Source organism: Bos mutus, chromosome 23 (genome assembly GCF_027580195.1).
Source record: "Bos mutus isolate GX-2022 chromosome 23, NWIPB_WYAK_1.1, whole genome shotgun sequence".
NCBI classification, from domain to species: Eukaryota; Metazoa; Chordata; class Mammalia; order Artiodactyla; family Bovidae; genus Bos; species Bos mutus.
This window is the reverse complement of record NC_091639.1, coordinates 23,052,729-23,071,587: the sequence shown is the minus strand read 5'-3', so window position 1 is coordinate 23,071,587 and position 18,859 is coordinate 23,052,729. Positions and strand designations below refer to the sequence as shown.

At 47.9% G+C, this 18,859-nt stretch overlaps 1 non-coding gene and 1 pseudogene across 1 annotated transcript; both read left to right on the top strand.

The window, feature by feature from the left end:
• The first annotated feature begins 1,876 nt into the window (after positions 1-1,876).
• On the top strand, positions 1,877-8,188 carry LOC102281754 (BOLA class I histocompatibility antigen, alpha chain BL3-7-like; annotated as a pseudogene).
• Positions 8,189-14,329: 6,141 nt separating this feature from the next.
• On the top strand, positions 14,330-14,402 carry TRNAG-CCC (transfer RNA glycine (anticodon CCC)). The gene has a single exon. It is a non-coding gene; the product is annotated as a tRNA-Gly (tRNA).
• Positions 14,403-18,859: the final 4,457 nt, after the last annotated feature.

Genomic DNA, 18,859 nt, shown 5'->3' with positions numbered 1-18,859 from the left:
TTGGACTGCAAGGAGATCCAACCAGTCCATCCTAAAGGAGATCAGTCCTGGGTATTCATTGGAAAGACTGATGTTGAAGCTGAAACTCCAATACTTTGGCCACCTGATGTGAAGAGCTGACTCATTGGAAAAGACCTTGATTCTGGAAAAGATTGAGGGCAGGAGGAGAAGGGGCTGACAGAGGATGAGAGGGTTGGATGGCATCACCGACTCAATGGACATGAGTTTGGGTAAACTCCAGGAGTTGGTGACGGACAGGGAGGACTGGCGTGCTGGGGTTCATGGGATCGCAAAGAGTCGGACACGACTGAACGACTGAAGTGAACTGAACTGATGGAGCTAAAGTTTAAGGATGAGACTTAATTGACAAGGCCAAGAATTACATGGACAAGTAAAGGTCTACATGACTTAACTTGATGGTGTTGTTTTCCTGGAGCAGTGAATGGTGGCATAAAAGAGATTATGTTTTTTTCTTTGAAGTGAGTGTGCTTGGTGAACATTAGCTTTACTCTGATGATGCTGTAAAAGATCTGATACACTGCAAGAGGAACAGAAGTAAGTATATCATGTTATAATAGGGCATAGAATGGTATGTTAATTCTACAATCTGCTATTATGCACTTGTGTTAGAGTAACTTAAGAAAACCTGATGTGAATATCAGTCTCTCAAAATTCTCATGCTTAGATGAAATTCAAAAGATGGGGTTCTAATCTTAACATAGGCATTGCACAAATACTGCTATGTTGTATTTCTTATTGCAAAAATGAGCTGCTTTTTTAGGAAAAATCAAAAGGCTTATGGTCATATTTCAAAATGCAAATTATTTTTCTAAAAAAAAATCTTCTAAGATGACATAGGAAGTACACATCAAGCACTTCTGCTACATTCCAAAGTATTATGTCCGAAGGAAAATAATTTGTGTGACCTGAAAGCCTCTCTTTCATGGAATACAGTGTTTACTGCAAAAAATGAATGACGCTGGAAGATCTACAAAACTTAGTGAAGCATTGTATTAGTTTTAAAAAATCTTATATTAGTATAAAAGACAGTCAATGTGCAAAATAAGCTTATGGATTTTAGTGTAATAGAATAGGAAATATTCAATAATATCATTTCAAGTCCACTTTGAAAATAACCTTTGAGAAACTACCACTTTTGTAGTTTTAGTTTTGGATCAAAGATGAACTTAGATAATTATCTGAAAAGTTATTTAAAATACTATTACGTGTGTGGGGGCTTTTTATTTTCATAGATTTCAACCAAAATAATGGATTTAACATAGAAGCAAACGTAAACATCCAGCGATCTTCTAATGAGAATGACAAGAAGAGACTTGCAAAAATATAAAAATGTAAAAAGCTCCACTGTTCCCACTGTAGTGTTTATTTGGGGAAATAGTTATATTCCATGTTAACTGTGTGAGTTATTAATATTATTCTAAATAAATGAATAAGCAAATTCTAACTCTATTATTTCTACTATGCAAAATATCGATGGAAGTAACTATAAACAAAATTACCCTTGGGGTCCACACTAATTTGTTGGATTGTATAAATATTCTGACCAAAAATGTTTTGAAAATCGCTGCCAGAAGCCCTTGGGCCAGGACTCAGGGAGTGTGACAAAAAGCTCTTGGTGCAGGAGAGGAGGGATCAGGACAACGTCCCAGGTTCCCCGGCGGGCAAGGGTCTCAGGGTCTCAGAGTCAAGGGCCGTGTCTGGCTGGGGCCGGGACACTCCATCTTGGGGCTTCCCATCTCCACGAGTTTCACTTTCTCTCTCACAACCTGTGTCCGGCCCTCCTATCTGGACACTTGTGACGCGGCCCCAGGTCTCACTCCCATTGGGTGTCCAATTTCTAGCTGCCAGTATTCATCTCTGCGGTACCAGGTTACAAAGTGTTCATCCACCCGCTGAACTCGCTTCTCCCCAGACCCGGGAGATGCGGGTCATGAGGCCGAGAACCCTCGTCCTGCTGCTGCCGGGTGCGCTGGTCCTGACCGAGACCTGGGCGGGTGAGTGCGGGGTCTGGAGGGAACGGGCTCTGCGGGGAGGTGGGTGGGCAGGACCTCCAGGGAAGGAGCAAGCCCGCCGCCCTCGCTCAGACCTGCCCCCTCCCCAGTCCCGTCCTGTCCCTCCCTTGCTTCCCGCCCCCTCTTCTCTGCCCCCCAAGTCCTGGTCCTTCTCCGACCTTTTCCGTCTCACGAGCCCCTGGCCCTTCCCTCCTCCCAGTTCCGTCACCTCAGGCCCGGGACCCGAACCACGAGGAGGTCGGGCCGGGTCTCACCTCTTCCCGCCCCCAGGCTCCCACTCCCTGAGGTATTTCGTCACCGCCGTGTCCCGACCCGGCCTCGAGGAGCCCCGCTTCATCATCGTCGGCTACGTGGACGACACGCAGTTCGTGCGGTTCGACAGCGACGCCCGGGATCCGAGGATGGAGCCCCGGGCGCGGTGGGTGGAGCAGGAGGGGCCGGAGTACTGGGATGACCAGACAACGACAGAACTAAGGACACCGCACAGATTTTCCAAGCGAACCTGAACACCCTGCGCGGCTACTACAACCAGAGCGAGGCCGGTGAGCGACGCGGGCCCGGGTCCGGGTCACGACCCCCATCCCCAGGGACCGGCGGGGTCGCCCCGAGTCTCCGTGTCCGAGGGTCACCCCAACACTGTGGGACCCGCCCCTCCCCCCGACCCGAGAGGAGCTCGCGGGGACTTGACCCGGTTTCATTTCAGTTTGGGTTTAATCCCTGCGGATGGTCTGGGCGGGTCAGGGTCTCACACCCTCCAGGAGATGTACGGCTGCGACGTGGGGTCGGACGGGGGTTTCCTGCGCGGTATGATCAGTTCGCCTACGATGGCAGAGATTACATCGCCCTGAACGAGAACCTGAGCTCCTGGACCGCGGCGGACCCGGCGGCTCAGATCACCAAGCGCAAGATTGAGCTGCGTGGTGCTGCGGAGCGTGTGAGGAACTACCTGAAATGCGAGTGCGTGGAGGGCTCGCAGATACCTAAAGACCGGAAAGGACACGCTGCTGCGCACAGGTACGAGGGCGGCGCCACCCTGATCTTCCCTCAGGCTGGAGCTGGCTTCCCACGAGTAGAAGAAAGTGGTGCCCTGTGGGAACAGCGCCCCAGGTTCTTGTCAGGAGAGGGAGGAATGCGCCCAGGTTTTCAGTGAAAAAGTTGGCTTAAAGCTCAACATTCAGAAAACGAAGATCATGGCATCTGGTCCCATCACTTTATGTGAAATAGATGGGGAAACAGTGTCAGACTTTATTTTTGGGGGCTCCAAAATCACTGCAGATGGTGACTGCAGCCATGAAATTAAAAGACACTTACTCCTTGGAAGAAAAGTTATGACCAAACTAGATAGCATATTGAAAAGCAGAGACATTACTTTGCCAACAAAGGTCGGTCTAGTCAAGGCTATGGTTTTCCAGTGGACATGTATGGATGTGAGAGTTGGACTGTGAAGAAAGCTGAGCACTGAAGAATTGATGCTTTTGAACTGTGATGTTGGAGAAGACTCTTTGAGAGTCCCTTGGACTGCAAGGAGATCCAACCAGTCCATTCTGAAGGAGATCAGCCCTGGGATTTCTTTGGAAGGAATGATGCTGAAGCTGAAACTCCAGTACTTTGGCCACCTCATGTGAAGAGTTGACTCACTGGAAAAGACTCTGATGCTGGGAGGGATTGGGGGCAGGAGGAGAAGGGGACGACAGAGGATGAGATGGCTGGATGGCATCACTGACTCGATGGACGTGAGTTTGAGTGAACTCCGGGAGTTGGTGATGGACAGGGAGGCCTGGCGTGCTGCGATTCATGGGGTCGCAAAGAGTCGGACATGACTGAGCGACTGAACTGAACTGAACTGAACAAGACGGTGACTCACCAGTAGCTTCATTTCTCTGAAGGACAATTAAGGAATCCAGTGTCTTTGGGAAGAAGCAGGAAACCATCCCTGAAATAACTGGTCAGCGGTGCCCTTTCACCCTGCCCGCCATCTTGTGACCCATGACTTTCTCAAGGCCTGTTCTCAGACCAAGAGCATCATAAGAGGCCAGACTCCAGCTTTTCTGAGTCATTCAGTTTCCAACAAAGTCAGGACCATTGCTCTGTGTTCTCCCCCTTAAGGTGGAGCATCCTACCATGGCTCTCACCCTGACTCCAGAACTTTACAAGGACTAGGAGATTTTCCCACACACCAGAGCCCAGGCTGGTGTTTGTGCTTTTTCTTTTCAAACTCATTCTCTCATCATTTCTCAGAATGATCACGTGATGCTTCCTCTGTGCCCCATGGGAGTAACATAAAGTGTGAATTTTCTGATTCTTCTTCCTCAGACCCTCCAAAGACACATGTGACCTGTCACCCCATCTCTGGTCATGAGGTCACCCTGAGGTGCTGGGCCCTGGGCTTCTACCCTGAGGAGATCTTACTGACCTGGCAGCGTGACGGGGAGGACCAGACCCAGGACATGGAGCTTGTGGAGACCAGGCCTTCAGGGGATGGAACCTTCCAGAAGTGGGCAGCCCTGGTGGTGCCTTCTGGAGAGGAGCAGAGATACACATGCCGTGTGCAGCATGAGGGGCTTCAGGAGCCCCGCACCCTGAGATGGGGTAAGGATGGAGATGGGATGTAGCTTTTCTCAGATAAAGCAGGAGCCCTTCAGGACTCAAAGGTCAGGACTCAAGCCTGAGGTCAGGGCCTCTTCCTTTTCCTCCACAGAACCTCCTGAGACCTCCTTCCTCACCATGGGCATCATTGTTGGCCTGGTTCTCCTCGTGGTGGCTGTGGTGGCTGTGGTGACTGGAGCTGTGATCTGGAGGAAGAAGCGCTCAGGTAGGGAAGGGAGGGAGGGATCTGAGTTTTCTTGTCTCACTGAGGGGTTTCAAGCCCAGGTAGAAGTTTGCCTGCCTTGTTCCTGGGAAATACCATCCATACATATGGGCTTGCTGGTCTGGAGCTGATGCTCACGTTGACCCTTTTGTAAAGTACATGTGAAAATGAAAGATAGATTTTTCGCCTTCATAATTCCAGTTGGGGCCTGTTTCTCAGCACCTGAAAGTCAGCGGGGAAGGTCCCCACAGAGTTCAGACCTCTAGAAGGGTTGGAGATGGTCTAGACACACCCCCCATCTCCTTTCTTTATATTCCTGATTCTGTCCTGGATTTTTGGTTACAGTTCCAGAAAGTTCTCTGGGGTCCAGAAGTAGGGAGTTTCTCTAGGATATCATGATTCAGCCTTCTCCATGGATTCTCACGTGATGTTTTCTTCTTTCAGGTGAAAGAGGGCACTACACTCAGGCTGAAAGTAAGTACAGAGGGGATACGATACCTGGGACCCTTCTGAGGGTGCAGACAAGAGGTCATGGGGGCTCATCCTCCTCAAAGTGCCTTCTCTAGTTTCTTTCCTGTGGATTCTGACCACATCCTGGTCTTTTCTCCCCCAGGCAGTGAACGTTTATCAGACTAGAGCTCTGATGTGTGGGACCAGAGCTCTCATGGATCCTAGAGGTGAGACCCTGGAGGTTCTTGACTGGGAGAGGAGTTGGTGCAGGGGGACACACTGGGTGGTGGGGGTCTTTGAGTGGGACATGTGAGCATGTGGGGGGCTGTGGAGAATGTGAGCCCTTACATGACTGACCTACACTGGTTCATGATTCTTTTCTTTCACAGTGTGAAACAGCTACCTCGTGGGGACTGAGTGATGCAAGACTCCATATCCCACCCCTGCATTATGACTTGAAGATCTGACTTCACTTTCTGCAGAAGTCATCTGAATGTGTCTGTGCTGCTATTAGCATAATGTAAAGAAGTGGTGAGCCTGGCCCTCCTCTGTCCACCACGACCCCTCCACACCCTGGACTGTTTTCTCTGATGGTCCTTCCTGATCCAACAGAGGCCAGGCTGGGCTGTCTCCCTCTTTGTCTTAACTTCTTTTCCTTTTTCATATCTTATTGAAAATCAGGATCCAAACTACAGATTTCCCCCATAGGTCCTCATCAATCTAGTCCCCTAGTGTTTGCCTGTGTGGGTCTGTTTTGTAAAACTTAACAAATGTTTGTACAGTTTTAGTATGTCTAAATGTCTTTAGTAATATTAAATTAAATTTAGTAAAAGCAAACAAATTGCTTTTCTTTTACGATCATTTTAGTCATCTTCATGTACGCTTTATCCTTACTAATCAAGTCTTTTATTTCATTTTTCAGTTTTTTTTCATTTCCCTCAAAATATCAATGTTACTGGTTTCTAAGAACTCATTTATGGCTAAGGATAGTAGCTATTTGTCATGCAGTGTAAATGAAATACCATGTTTTATTGCCACCTGGTAAGCCCTTAAAGCAGAGTCTAATTTGGGCTTATATTTGGTTAGAAAATAGGACCCATAAGTCAACAATAATTGTTTTCTGAAAAGAAAAATACCCTGTGATGTAGTGTGAAGGAGGGTTGGTTGCCAAGAAGGGAAGAACAGCACTTGTGAGAAACACACAAGTGGCACTGATGTCAGTGTGAGTAGATGTTATGCTGTAGCTACCACAATACAACATTTGGCCTGAGGTCACATTAATAAAGATATAGGGAGGTGCTTCACATTGATCCTGCTTTCCAGGTGGCTCCGTGATAAACAATCCATTTGCCAATGCAGAAGACTTAGGAGATGCAGGTTTGATTCTTGGGCTGGGAAGATCCCCTGGAGAAGGGAATGGCAATCCACTCCAGTATTCTTGCCTAGAAAATTCCATGGACAGAGGAGCTTGGGGGGCTACAGTCCATGGGTCGCAAAGAGTTGGATGTGAATGAGTGACTGAGCACAGACACAGCACATTACACTGACCATCCATTCATACCAGCTGCATGCCACATACATGACACAGTGTTTTACATCTGGGAAACATCACTGACGTTAAAGAGAAAAGTTGCTGGCCTCATGGAGCATGTATTCAAGTGCTAGGAGACAGACTATGTCTTATCAGTAGGCTAAATAAGGAAAAGTGTTCTGTTGTGAAAGGATGGGAAGAACAGAAAGATGCAGTGGGGAACGTGATGCACAGTGTGAGTGTGAGGACAAGGAAGGTGGCTGTTGTACTAGGGTGGTCACTGTGGGTCTCACCGGGAAAGTGGCCTTTGGGAAAGATTTAAAGGACAGGCTAGTTACCCCCGATGACTGGAGGAGGTTCTTTCCAGGCAGGGGGAACCTCCAGGCAAATGCACCAGGGCAGGAGTGCCGGGAGCCACCTCGGGAGATCCCACCCATGACAAAGGTCATGCGGAAGAGACCTGACAGGCAAAGGCAGATCAGGCCTCGAAGGACCCCTGAATCTGCTCGAGCATCTACCCCAAAACCAGAATCTGTCTTACTATTTTGTGCCTTTCACCAACTCCTCTGACATTAACAGGGGGCTATCCCTGACCACCTTTCTCTGGAAAAAGTCAACTTAGGGCTTTAGTTAATATGTCTCCTGGGCATGATAGGAGTGTTTCAATTCAAACCCCTCTGACGGCTTTCTAGCTTGCCTGGCAGGTTTATCTATACTCTTGCAATTAACACACATGATTGTTCACAGCCTCCCAACCGTGAGAGACATTCTAAACATTCTAAAACATTCTAAAAATATAGAGCCTTTTGAAGAGTTAAAAACTATTAGAGTAGTGCTGGTGTAAGATTTCATTGTTGAGCCAATGCTTGCTGCCAAGTTCCCATATCCCTTATCCATTGTACACCTGGGAGTGCATTAGTTAATGTAGTTGGAATGTAAGAAAAACAAGTAGTAGCCTTGGAATTAACCTCATCAGACCTTTGAGCTAATTGGTTCTTTCTCTCTTGTAACCTGCCATACCTTTGCTCTATGAAATGTAACTTTGTTCAGTACTTTTTGAGGGTGATGCAGATTGGAAAAATAAAGAAAAAACACTTTAAAGGAGAAAACAAGTTTTCTGGTTGACCAACCTTTATCAGAAAAGAGTCATAAAATGTTGGCAGGCCACAGGGCCAGAAGATAATGTACATAACACAAAGACCCTTGTCAATGAAAAGGTATGCAGAAAACATCCTGGTCCCAGTGAAGGTCAAACTGATGTCATGTTGAGCTGCCTCTGTATGACTTTGTGTCCTTCACTTCTGAAAATGTGTAATTCAGGGTATAAAAGCTCCTTTTGAAAATAAAACTGCAAATCCCATTTCTCCAGAGCTCTGGTCTCTGTGTCTTTCTTTTTCTCTCTCTTTTTTTTCTTTAGGCTGACCCCTTGAAACAGAGAGGCTCTCTGAGTTCACTTTTTTTGCCTGGGCTTCTAAGACCCAATCAGGAAGGCACCCTGCATCTTCACCCAGGGGAGAGGGTGCCCTGAGTCTTCACCCCACCGAGAGGGCGCCTGCGGCCTCCGTGAACAGAGTAAGTCCTGTGTCAGGGACTTTATTTGGCTTTCTGTGTAAACCAAGGAATATCAGCCTCCTTTTTTCTCTTTATTCTTTATTCTCTTATCGTTCAACCCCGGACTATCAGGTTTCAACCCATTATAAGACCTGTGTCATCTCTCTCTTGCCCGACCTCGTCTTTCCTGAGGGTACCCTAGGATCCTGCTGGGGCTGGACCCCAGCACAGGAGGATGTCCGTGTGTTTCTGTTAAAGTGAGGAGGCCAGTATGGCTGGAGCAGATTAACTGAGATGAGGTCAGAGGTACAGCCAGACCTTGTAGGCCTGGAGGGTGTTGGAAGTGTTTTGACTTTTGCTCTGAGTGAGATGGGAGTTATAAGATTGTTTTCAGCAGAAGAAGAATGTGGTACAACATTTATTTTTTGATATTTTAACTTTATTGGAGTATAGTTGACTTATAATGTTATAGAAGTTTTGGGTGTACAGCAAAGTGACTCAGTTATTCATATACATACACTCATTCTTTTTTAGATTCTTTTCTCATATAAGGTATCACAGAATATTGAGTAGGGTTTCCAGGGCTATACAGTAGGTCCTTGTTGGTTATCTGTCTTTTCTGTAGTAATGTATGTATGTTCATCCCAGGCTTCTGATTTAATCCTCCCCACAACATGTTCCCTTGGGAACCATAAATCTGTTTTTGATATCTGTTAGTCTGTGTCTGTTTTGTATAAGTTCAGTTGTATCTTTTAAAAAAACTAGATTCCACATATGAGTGATATCTCAGGTGGAATCATTGTCTTTCTCTGACTGACTTACTTCACTTTGTGTGATAATCTCTAGGTCTGTCCTTGTCACTGCAAGTGACATTATTTATCCAAATAGGTCCAAGATGGCAGAGGAGTCAACTTCTGCTAGACCCTGAGCCTCAGGATGCACTCCACATCAACAAGCTAAATGACACGCCCACAGGTGCTGTGATGGTTTCAAGGCAGATCATTAAGGTCAAAAGTCTGACCACGGTCTGAATCCTTGAAATCCCACCACTTTCCCAAAATAGCTGGAATACTCCTCCCACTCATTAGCCTATGAAATCACCCACTCTCATAAAAACTGACAACTCCATGGCCTCTTGCGACTCTTGCCTTCTGAGATGGCTTACCCAATGTCTACAGAGTGTGTTTCTCTCTAAAAAAACCCACTTTTTACCTATCACTTTGTCTCTCACTGAATTCATTCTTCAAGAACCTGAGAATCAGTAAGTCCTGAGACCAGATGTGATGTTAGTTAAAAGAACGTGGATTTGAGTCCCAATCTGAGTTGCCCAGTTTCACTTGGATTCTTTGTCCCACATCTTAGCTTCCAGATCTTCAGCTCAGACTCCCCAGGGCTCTGCCCTCCCCTTCATGTGATCATAGTGCAGGAAGGCCTGACCACCCAAGTGTCCACCAGCAAAAAAGCTGGCCTGCACAGATCCATCCTGGGACAGCACCGTGATGTTGTAACAAAGACTGTGGGATCCTGGGGAAGGAGGAACCACAGATGAAGCTGCTTTCTGGAGACAAGTGCACATCAGATGTTTCACAGACAAGTTCTGTGTCCTGACCTGCTCCAGGTGCTGAGGATGCAGAACATGCATGTGTACAAGGGACCAGAATGAGGATTTCCATACGGGAAAAATGGGAAAGAGAAGGAGGGAGAGGGGAATCGAGGAGTGGAGGGAGAGGGTGGAGATGGACACACGTGTAGGACAAGTGCCAGGACAGGGAGGCACCGGCTCCCTAAGGGTCCAGGCAGGAGGGCAAGGGGAGAGGCAGGAAGAGCAGGGTGAGGGGAGGTGGAGTCAGAGGGAGGGAAGGGCAGTGTCAGACCCAGGACCAGAGGGATCCCTGCTCAGAGGGGGGCCAGGTGAGATGGACAGTGAGGGCTGCTGCCCCTGGTGTAGGCTCATCATGGACAAGGTGGGCTCCAGGGAGGGTGAGGCAGGAGGCAGAGGGGCCTGAGGGACTGGGCTGTGGCCCCAAGAGAGATGAAGGTGGGCCAGTAACCTGGGGGAGGTGAAGGAGTGGGTCTGGGCGCAGAGTGCAAAGAGGCATGGTGAGGCCCTCTAGGGAAAGACCAGTTGACCAAGTGGCATAAAACAAAGATCTTGTTGAGGTAGTGAGAGGCTGCTGGTATCCAGGAACCAAAGAAAGGGTGATGAAAGCCAAGGAGGTGGGCAGTGGATCAAGGGCAGTATTCCCACTGTGGAGGAGGGGCAAGAGGCTGCAGAGGAGATAGTGGTGAGGGCCTGGGACTGGGGCACAGGGCATCTGTTAAACATCTGTTACCCAGGGTAACCCCCCTTGGGTTAGGGTGAAGACAGGAGAAGAGAGGTGCCCTGGGTGAGGGAGGGTGAGAGTGAGGTGGTGATTTGGGGAACCACAAGAGTGGGCCTGTTACTAATTACTTGGTGAGGGCCCAAGGCACTCGGACAAGGGTGGGAGCAGGGCAAGGTGCCATGGGGGGAGCTGGAGAGGGACCAGGGCAAGTGGACTCCAGCACCTGTGGCCTGGAGAGTGGAGGGATCCAGAGGGTGAGGTTTAGGATGCAGGAGTGGGGAGGGGCCGTGTTGGGGGAAAGGACCACCTTGGATGAGGGCCAAGAGCAGGTGCCTGCACGGGGGCAGAGGTAGGAGGATGGGTGTCAAGTGGGGGACAGGTCCTCCCCCAGGGGCTGGGCACTGTGCTCAAGGCCCAGGGATCATTGGCAGGAGAGCTCCCCTGGTGAAATAGGGCAGAGGGTGGAGGGAAATGCCCCTGAGCAAAAGTCACCCCAAGAAAAAGAAAGGCTAGTGAAAGCTGAGGGGAGGTAGGAGCCTTGCAGGTGACTGATTCTCGCAGGAGAAGACCCATGAGGGGCGCGGAGGGACCTGTGGTGGGAAAGGGGATACGGGGTGGGGACGCCCTAGGAAGGGATCAGAGAACTGTAGAGAGGAGGGGGCAGCAGGGAGGGGAGGGCAAATCCTGAGGGGGCACAGGAGATGGCAGGGGAAGAGGTGCGAAAACAGTTGTGGAACACCAACACAGCAGAAAATTTGAGTTCATGTTATGGGGAGGTGGGATGTTAAGAGGGAAGTGGGGAGTGGAGACCACAGAAATCGCAGGAAGAATCCTTTGGCCACAAAGCCACCAGACTTTAATTTCTGTCTATGTAAATAATCAATAAACAGTCTGTAATAATAAAAATAGAATGGAGTTTTATTTCAGCCAAACTGACTAGCCTGTAAACCAGCTACTCAGATAACTCTGAGAAGCTGGTCCAGGGATTCAGAGTTTTCAGCACAGCTGGGTATTTTTTGTTGCTGTTGGTTTATTTTGTTGTTTTTGTTTTGGGTTTTTGTTTATTTTTTGGTGTTTTTTAGGCACACCAAAATCTTAGTTCCCAGACCAGAGACTGAACCCGGGGCCAACAGCAGTGAAAGTGCTGAGTCCTAACCCCTCCACCAGCAGGGAATTCCCTTTCACCACAGTTGTATATCTTGTCAGCGCAAAGAACATTCAACAAGTCAGGGATAGATTTCTCCAAGGTTTAAAAAACAAACCCAAATAGACCGCACGTGCGGCACGTGCAGCATGGCCTTGGCACTAGGAGGTGAGTCTTATCATGAAAGGAGGACCAGGGTCTGCGGCCCAGAAGAGGGGCATTCAGTTTTTAGGAAGTGTGGTTCAGGGCCCTTGTGTCCTTCCCAGAGCTCCTGGTCGCTAGAAAAAGACCTTTAACTCCAAGGACTGAGGCCCCCTGAGCACAGTCGGCCTGGAAACTCCTTGACTCCGAGACCAGAAATGAGAAGAGGGCAGAACTGGGAACAGGAGGAGAGGACAGCACTCAGGGGCCTCGGAGGGCGCTGCACGACTGCTGGGAAGTGGTCACCTGAGCCTCGGCCCTCCAGGAGCCCTTGCAGGCCTCTGACAGGAGCAACGCGGGAGGTGGGGGGCAGCCTTCCACCCAGGGGGATCAGAGGATGGAGGTGTGTGAAGAGGAGGAAGGCGGGCAGGGCAGGTGCAGCAGGGAGAGCAGCGGCTGGGAACTGGAAAGAGACAGAAAAGCGGGATGTGCTGTGGTGGCAACAGGTGGTCGCAGCAGGCCGCGTGTAGACCTCGGCCGCTTCTCGACCTTACCTTGCCCCCCACGCTCCCCATCCTCGCGCTCCCCCCACCCCCTCCCCAGGCCCCACATGTGAGATGCACCGCATGTGAGATGGTCCCCACGACACGCACCGAATCCCACCCACACCCCTGAAACCGCCCCAGGCTCCCAGCTGAGAACCTCAGTGAATCCCACTCACCAGCGCGGTAGCCGGGGGTTTAAAAACGCAGCGCGGGCTAGAAACGGCGGGACGATGAGCCGCCCCGGCGGCCGCGCGGAGTCTGACCGCTAGGTGGCGCTGCTTCTCGCCGGGAGATGCCGCCTCCTGGCGTGTGGTCAAGAGTATCTCTGAGCGCTCTGCTCAGTTCCTCTGAAACTCGCTTCTCCTTCCTGCACCTTCCTCTTTCTAGCTTGTTCTATTCTTTTTCGCTTTTTACGCTCACCTTCAACCGTTGGAGGGTTTTAGCTGTGCTGGCCCAGGACCTGGGCATTTTTATCTTTTCTGTGGCAGCTTCTCATGGGCCTGTCTGGGGCTGTGATGGGAGGCCCTGATGCGGTGATGGAGGCCATAACCCCGCCTTCTCCCTCTGGCTTCGTGGGACTGGGGCGGTTAGGCGAACACCCCAGCTAAGACAGACACGTGCTTGAATTTAACACACACGGTTGAGTTCCTGTGTTTCCGCGCCGGGCTTCTTAAAAGACAATAGTGTATCTCTTCAGACGGAATTTCATCCAGGAAAAAAAGTGTCCTGGAAGTACTAATGTTCCAGGAATTACTCTCAGGGCCTGGACTAGACAGATGTTTCTTTTGTTTTAATGATATTTTACACCACCTGAACTCATTAGGAAACCCACTGAGGTGAGAAATGTCTCTCATTAAAAACAATCCAGGTAACTTTTCCAGTAACCACCTACATTAGCCCACTAGCTCCCCTCCTTGCTGAAGGCCGTCTCTGGATTATCTTCTAAATCCATCAGTTCCACACTCTCTGGTGACCCTTTATGTTTCTCAGCTCTTCACAAGCAAACTAGACCAGAAGACTGCTGAGTCTTCAGCCACAAGCATTGGCTTGGATTAGACTCAAAGCACTTCCTCTTCAAAGGGAAGCACTTCCTCTTCAAAGGGCAGCACTTTGAAAACTAGGAATCTATCACGTTAGTCATGATGGAAAGAGATTTCTGGAGTTTCAAGTACCAAGTTTACCAGAGAGGGAAAAAAAGGTTGATTCCCAGTTTCGATAACCTGCTATAGTACCTGAGATGCTTTCACTGGGATAAGTTGGTTGAAGGTTGAGTGGGACATCTCTGTTTTTGCAATAATTTTTGGTGAGTTTAGGATTATTTCAAAACGAAAAGGAGAGAATCAGGGAGAGGAAGCAGAGGGAAGAGAAAGGAGGTGGCGGGGAAGAGAAAAAAGAGGAGGAAGAGGAGGGACATTAAAAATGTCCTCCATGAAAAACTGAGGACATTTCAGGGAAAGGGGCTGTCTTTATTCCTGAGGTTTTGGCCCCAACTCTATTGTGACTTCCCACCTGAGTGAGTGAACTGGATTAGTGACCATGCCTAATCACAGTGACTTTTTCCTAGACAAGAGGCTGGGCTGTGTGGAAGCCTACCTCACCATGCTCTGTCATGTCCCATAAGTCCTTCCCTCTTAGGCCTCCACAAGAGGGGCACTGAGTCATCAGGAAGACTGTGGAGCTTATTTTTAAATCCCATGTCTTAGCGCTTAACGTATATTATTTCCCACATGTGTTTTTGTTTATTTGACTGTTTTTTAAAACTTTTACCATACTTGTACATGTATATATTTTTAAAGGGACTTCCTTGGTGGTCCAGTGGCTAAGACTCTGCTCTCCCAAAGCAGGGGGCCCAGGTTCAATCCCTGCTCAGGGAACTAGATCCCACATGCCACAGCTGAGAGTTCTCATGCCACAACTAAAGATACCACAACTAAAGATACCACATAAAGACCTGGTGCAGCTACAAGACATAATGAAAAGCTGTGGTCCTTATACCACTTTCCAAATCCCTGATTCTCTTTTCCTAGATGCAGGCATTTCAATAATCAATTGGCTTTTATCTTCTTGTTTTAATAACAAATTATATCACGGGAGGAGAAATTGGGAGGTTGGGATTAACATATACACACCACTGTATATAAAATAGATAACTAATAAGGACCTACTATATAGCACAGGGAATTCTACTCAATACTCTGTATGGCCTAAATGGGAAAAGGCTCTAAAAAGAGTGGATATAAGTTTACATATAACTGATTCACTTTCCTGTACACTTGAAACTAATTGTTGTTCAGTTGTTAAGTCATGACTGACTCTTTGTGACCCCATGGACTGCAGCACACCAGGCTTTCCTGTCCTTCACTATCTCCCAGAGCTTGCTCAAACTCATGTCTATTGAGTCAGTGATGCCATCCAACCATCTCATCCTCTGTCTCCCTTTCTCTTTCTGCCCTCAATCTTTCCCAGCATCAGGGTCTTTTCCCGTGAATTGGCTCTTTGCACCAGGTGGCCAAAGTATTGGAGCTTCAGCTTCAGCACCAGTCCTTCCAATGGATATTCAGGGTTGATTTCCTTTAGGATGGACTGGTTTGATCTCCTTGCAGTCCAAGGGACTCTCAAGAGTCTTCTCCAGCACCACAATTCAAAAGCAGTAATACTTTGCATTCAGCCTTCTTTATGGTTCAACTCCCACATCCATACATAACTACCAGAAAAACCATAGCTTTTACTATGGGGACCTTTGTTGGCAAAGTGATGCCTCTTCTTTTTAATACACTGTCTACGTTAGTCATAGCTTTTCTTGCAGGGAGCAATGTCTTTTAATTTCTTGGCTGCAGTCACCATCCACAGTGATTTTGGGGCCCAAGAAAATAAAATCTGTCACTGTTTCCACTTTTCCCTCTTCAGTTTGCCATAAACTGGTGGGACGAGATGCCATGATCTTAGTTTTGTCCATGTTGAGTTTTAAGCCAGGTTTTTCACTCTCCTCTTTCTCCTTCATCAAGAGGCTCTTTAGTTCCCCCTCACTTTTTGCCATTAGGGTGGTATTATCTTCATATCTGAGATTGTTGATATTTGTCTTGGCAACTTTGATTCTACCTTTTGATTCATTGAGCCCGGCATTTAGCGTGATATACTCTGCATAGAGGGCTTCGCTGGTAGCTCAGCTGATTGAGATCCTCTTGCAATGCAGGAGACCCTGGTTTCATTCTTGAGTGGGGAAGATCCCCTGGAGAAGGGATAGGCTATCCGCTCCAGTATTCTTGGGCTTCCCTGGTGGCTCAGATGGTAAAGAATCTGCCTGCAATGCAGGAGACCTGGGTTTGATTCCTACGTTGGGAAGATCCCCTGGAGGAGAGCATGGCAACGAACTCCAGTATTCTTGTCTGGAGAATCCCCATGGACAGAGGAGCCTGATGGGCTGCAGTCCATGGGGTTGCAAAGAGTCGGACACAACTGAGCAACTCAACACAGCACAGCACTCTGCATAGAAGTTAAATAAGCAGCATGACAGTATACAGCCTTTACATACTCCTTTCCCAATTTGGAGCCAATCCATTGTTCCATGTCCAGTTCTAACTGTTGCTTCTTCACCTACATACAGGTTTCTCAGGTTATAGGTAAGGTGGTCTGGAATTCCCATCTTTTTAAGAAATTTCCACACTATGTTGTGAGCTACACAGTCAAAGGCTTTTGCATAGTCAATGACGTAGAAGTGGAGGTTTTCTGGAATTCTCTTGATCTAACGGATGTTGGCAATTTGATCTCTGGTTCCTCTGCCTTTTCTAAATCCAGATTGTACATTTGGAAGTTCTTGATTCACATAATGCTGAAGCCTAGCTTGAAGGATTTTGAGCATAATCTTACCATCATTCGAGATGAGCTCAACTGTATGGTAGTTTGGACACTCTTTCGCATTGCCCTTCTTTGGGATTGGAATGAAAACTGACCTTTTCCAGTCCTGTGGCCACTGCTGAGTTTTCCAAAATTGCTGGCATATTGAGTGCAACAGTTTAACAGCATCATCTTTTAGGATTTTTAAATGGCTCAGCTGGAATTCTCAGTCCTTGGGGTTGCAAAAAATCATACAGGACTGAGTGACTTCACTTTCACTTTTCACTTTGAGCTGGAATTCCATCACCTCCACTAGCTTTGTTCATAGTAATGCTTCCTAAGCAACTAACACAGCGTTGTGAATCAACTATACTCCAGTTTAAAAAAGAAAAGTTGTGGAAGGGAGGAGCCAAGATGGCGGAGGAGTAGGACGGGGAGAATACTTTCTCCCCCACAAATTCATCAAAAGAGCATTTAAACATCGAGTAAATTCCACAAAACAACTTCTGAATGCCGGCTGAGGACATCAGGCACCCAGAAAAGCAATCCAACTCTTCAAAAGGAGGTAGGAAAAAATATAAAAGACAAAAAAAGAGACAAAAGACGGAGGGACGGAGTTCCGTCCCGGGAAGGGAGTCTTAAAAAGAGAGGTTTCCAAACACCAGGAAACCTTCTCACTGCCGAATCTGTGCCGAGCTTTGGAAGCACAGAGGGCAACATAACAGGGAGAAGAAATAACTAAACAATTAAAACTCGAAGATTGCGAGTCCTACGGTAACTCCCCCAGCGGAGAAGCAGCGCAGACGCCTGCACGCGCCATTAGCAAGCGGGGGCTGGGCAGGGAGGCGCAGCGTGGGCTGCATCGCTTAGAGTAAGAATCTGGCCTGAATACCCTGAGCACTATCTGAGCGAAATAATTTGGGCTAGCAAACCAGACTGTGGGATATCTACCACGCGAAAAGCCAGCCCCAACCTAAGACACCGCCAGGCCCGCGCACGGAACAAAGAACTGAACAGAGATAGCCGGCTGCAGACCTTCCCCCTCCGGTGACAGGCAGCCAGAGCCGGAAGGGGGCAATCGCAGCCCCAGAGAGACATTATCTATAAAACTGTAAGCAGGCTTCTTTGCTAACTAAAACTTCTTGGGGGTCTGGACGGTCAACATCTGCCTGAGAAGGTGCGCCGGTTTTACACCCAGATAACAGAGTGGCGGGGAGGCGATAAGTCGCAGCATTGGCGCTCGCCAAACACCTCATCACTTGAGCTGCTCGGACCTGGGAAGAGCACAAAACGCAGGCCCAACTGAGTCTGCGCCTCTGAGGACTACCCGAGTGCCTGAACCTGAGCGGCTTGGACCTGGGAGGTACATGCAGCCCAGGGCCAGCCTCGGATTGTTCCCGGCGGAACAACCTAGAGCCTGAGCAGTGTGGGCAGGGAGGATACACGCGCCGTGAGCGGGGGCAGACCCAGTGTGGCTGAGGCACTGCGAGCACACGCCAGTGTCATTTGTTTGCAGCATCCCTCCTCCCCCCCCCCACAGCACGACTGAACAAAGAGAAGAAATACAGCTCCACCCATCAGAACACCGACACAAGCTTCCCTAACCAGGAAACCTTGACAAGCCACCTGTACAAAAACCCACACACAGCGAGGAAAAGCCACAATAAAGAGAACTCCACAAACTGCCAGAATACAGAAAGGACACCCCAAACTCAGCAATTTAAACAAGATGAAGAGACAGAGGAATAGCCAGCAGATAAAGGAACAGGATAAATGCCCACCAAACCAAACAAAAGAGGAAGAGATAGGGAATCTACCTGATAAAGAATTCCGAATAATGATAGTGAAATTGATCCAAAATCTTGAAATTAAAATGGAATCACAGATAAATAGCTTGGAGACAAGGATTGAGAAGATGCAAGAAAGGTTTAACAAGGACCTAGAAGAAATAAAAAGAGTCAATATATAATGAATAATGCAATAAATGAAATTAAAAACACTCTGGAGGCAACAAATAGTAGAATAACAGAGGCAGAAGATAGGATTAGTGAATTAGAAGATAGAATGGTAGAAATAAATGAATCAGAGAGAATAAAAGAAAAACGAATTAAAAGAAATGAAGACAATCTCAGAGACCTCCAGGACAATATTAAACGCTACAACATTCAAATCATAGGGGTTCCAGAAGAAGAAGACAAAAAGAAAGACCATGAGAAAATACTTGAGGAGATAATAGTTGAAAACTTCCTAAACTGGGGAAGGAAATAATCACCCAAGTCCAAGAAACCCAGAGAATCCCAAACAGGATAAACCCAAGTAAAAACACCCCAAGACACATATTAATCAAATTAACAAAGATCAAACACAAAGAACAAATATTAAAAGCAGCAAGGGAAAACAACAAATAACACACAAGGGAATTTCCATAAGGATAACAGCTGATCTTTCAATAGAAACTCTTCAAGCCAGGAGGAATGGCAAGACATACTTAAAATGA